Source organism: Hypomesus nipponensis, chromosome 20, assembly GCF_054491055.1.
Source record: "Hypomesus nipponensis isolate SF chromosome 20, ASM5449105v1, whole genome shotgun sequence".
Lineage (NCBI taxonomy): Eukaryota > Metazoa > Chordata > Actinopteri > Osmeriformes > Osmeridae > Hypomesus > Hypomesus nipponensis.
The window spans coordinates 1,880,001-1,882,500 of record NC_140380.1 but is presented as its reverse complement, the minus strand read 5'-3'; the positions used below and the strand labels follow the sequence as shown (position 1 = coordinate 1,882,500).

At 46.6% G+C, this 2,500-nt stretch overlaps 5 non-coding genes and 4 pseudogenes across 5 annotated transcripts; all 9 read right to left on the bottom strand.

The window, feature by feature from the left end:
* The window catches only part of LOC146244354 (5S ribosomal RNA), a 119-nt pseudogene extending 88 nt beyond the window's left edge, over positions 1 to 31 (bottom strand).
* A 174-nt stretch (positions 32 to 205) lies between these two features.
* LOC146244353 (5S ribosomal RNA) lies at positions 206 to 314 on the bottom strand (annotated as a pseudogene).
* Positions 315 to 504: 190 nt separating this feature from the next.
* On the bottom strand, positions 505 to 623 carry LOC146244352 (5S ribosomal RNA). The gene has a single exon (XR_014739631.1). It is a non-coding gene; the product is annotated as a 5S ribosomal RNA (ribosomal RNA).
* A 164-nt stretch (positions 624 to 787) lies between these two features.
* On the bottom strand, positions 788 to 906 carry LOC146244351 (5S ribosomal RNA). The gene has a single exon (XR_014738254.1). It is a non-coding gene; the product is annotated as a 5S ribosomal RNA (ribosomal RNA).
* A 184-nt stretch (positions 907 to 1,090) lies between these two features.
* Positions 1,091 to 1,209, bottom strand: LOC146244350 (5S ribosomal RNA). The gene has a single exon (XR_014738253.1). It is a non-coding gene; the product is annotated as a 5S ribosomal RNA (ribosomal RNA).
* Positions 1,210 to 1,383: 174 nt separating this feature from the next.
* On the bottom strand, positions 1,384 to 1,502 carry LOC146244349 (5S ribosomal RNA). The gene has a single exon (XR_014738647.1). It is a non-coding gene; the product is annotated as a 5S ribosomal RNA (ribosomal RNA).
* Positions 1,503 to 1,690: 188 nt separating this feature from the next.
* On the bottom strand, positions 1,691 to 1,809 carry LOC146244348 (5S ribosomal RNA; annotated as a pseudogene).
* A 174-nt stretch (positions 1,810 to 1,983) lies between these two features.
* On the bottom strand, positions 1,984 to 2,092 carry LOC146244347 (5S ribosomal RNA; annotated as a pseudogene).
* A 214-nt stretch (positions 2,093 to 2,306) lies between these two features.
* On the bottom strand, positions 2,307 to 2,425 carry LOC146244346 (5S ribosomal RNA). Its single transcript, XR_014738251.1, has one exon. It is a non-coding gene; the product is annotated as a 5S ribosomal RNA (ribosomal RNA).
* Positions 2,426 to 2,500: the final 75 nt, after the last annotated feature.

The window sequence follows — 2,500 nt, the reverse complement described above, 5'->3', positions numbered from 1 at the left end:
CGGGCGTTGCCAGGCTGGTATAGCCGTACAAAATAAGTTGACAACCATAGGCTACTTATCCATATACAGATTTAGCAATTGACAATGCAAAGTGGTCTCTCTCTCTCTCTCTCTCGTGTCAAAATGAAAACAGCTTCCAGCCCCTTTCATGAAGGACTACTTGTGCATATTGCAAGATTTCAGTTTCTAAGTGAATGAGCAAAAGAGCATACAGCACCTGGTATTCCCAGGCGGTCTCCCATCCAAGTACTAACCAGGCCCGACCCTGCTTAGCTTCCGAGATCAGGCGTTGCCAGGCTGGTATGGCCGTACGAAATAAGTTGACAACCATAGGCTACTTATCCATATACAGATTTAGCAATTGACAATGCAAGGTAGTCTCTCTCTCTCTCTCTCTCTCTCTCTCTCTCTCTCGTGTCAAAATGAAAACAGCTTCCAGCCCCTTTCATGAAGGACTACTTGTGCATATTGCAAGATTTCAGTTTCTAAGTGAATGAGCAAAAGAGCATACAGCACCTGGTATTCCCAGGCGGTCTCCCATCCAAGTACTAACCAGGCCCAACCCTGCTTAGCTTCCGAGATCAGACGAGATCGGGCGTTGCCAGGCTGGTATGGCCGTACGAAATAAGTTGACAACCATAGGCTACTTATCCATATACAGATTTAGCAATTGACAATGCAAGGTGGTCTCTCTCTCTCTCTCTAGTGTCAAAATGAAAACAGCTTCCAGCCCCTTTCATGAAGGATTACTTGTGCATATTGCAAGATTTCAGTTTCTAAGTGAATGAGCATACAGCACCTGGTATTCCCAGGCGGTCTCCCATCCAAGTACTAACCAGGCCCGACCCTGCTTAGCTTCCGAGATCAGACGAGATCGGGCGTTGCCAGGCTGGTATGGCCGTACGAAATAAGTTGACAACCATAGGCTACTTATCCATATACAGATTTAGCAATTGACAATGCAAGGTGGTCTCTCTCTCTCTCTCTCTCTCTCTCTCTCGTGTCAAAATGAAAACAGTTTCCAGCCCCTTTCATGAAGGACTACTTGTGCATATTGCAAGATGTCAGTTTCTAAGTGAATGAGCAAAAGAGCATACAGCACCTGGTATTCCCAGGCGGTCTCCCATCCAAGTACTAACCAGGCCCGACCCTGCTTAGCTTCCGAGATCAGACGAGATCGGGCGTTGCCAGGCTGGTATGGCCGTACGAAATAAGTTGACAACCATAGGCTACTTATCCATATACAGATTTAGCAATTGACAATGCAAGGTGGTCTCTCTCTCTCTATCTCTCGTGTCAAAATGAAAACAGCTTCCAGCCCCTTTCATGAAGGACTACTTGTGCATATTGCAAGATGTCAGTTTCTAAGTGAATGAGCAAAAGAGCATACAGCACCTGGTGTTCCCAGGCGGTCTCCCATCCAAGTACTAACCAGGCCCGACCCTGCTTAGCTTCCGAGATCAGACGAGATCGGGCGTTGCCAGGCTGGTATGGCCGTACGAAATAAGTTGACAACCATAGGCTACTTATCCATATACAGATTTAGCAATTGACAATGCAAGGTAATCTCTCTCTCTCTCTCTCTCTCTCTCTCTCTCTCGTGTCAAAATGAAAACAGCTTCCAGCCCCTTTCATGAAGGACTACTTGTGCATATTGCAAGATTTCAGTTTCTAAGTGAATGAGCAAAAGAGCATACAGCACCTGGTATTCCCAGGCGGTCTCCCATCCAAGTACTAACCAGGCCCGACCATGCTTAGCTTCCGAGATCAGACGAGATCGGGCGTTGCCAGGCTGGTATAGCCGTACAAAATAAGTTGACAACCATAGGCTACTTATCCATATACAGATTTAGCAATTGACAATGCAAAGTGGTCTCTCTCTCTCTCTCTCTCGTGTCAAAATGAAAACAGCTTCCAGCCCCTTTCATGAAGGACTACTTGTGCATATTGCAAGATTTCAGTTTCTAAGTGAATGAGCAAAAGAGCATACAGCACCTGGTATTCCCAGGCGGTCTCCCATCCAAGTACTAACCAGGCCCGACCCTGCTTAGCTTCCGAGATCAGGCGTTGCCAGGCTGGTATGGCCGTACGAAATAAGTTGACAACCATAGGCTACTTATCCATATACAGATTTAGCAATTGACAATGCAAGGTAGTCTCTCTCTCTCTCTCTCTCTCTCTCTCTCTCTCTCTCTCTCTCTCTCTCTCTCTCTCTCGTGTCAAAATGAAAACAGCTTCCAGCCCCTTTCATGAAGGACTACTTGTGCATATTGCAAGATTTCAGTTTCTAAGTGAATGAGCAAAAGAGCATACAGCACCTGGTATTCCCAGGCGGTCTCCCATCCAAGTACTAACCAGGCCCGACCCTGCTTAGCTTCCGAGATCAGACGAGATCGGGCGTTGCCAGGCTGGTATGGCCGTACGAAATAAGTTGACAACCATAGGCTACTTATCCATATACAGATTTAGCAATTGACAATGCAAGGTGGTCTCTCTCTCT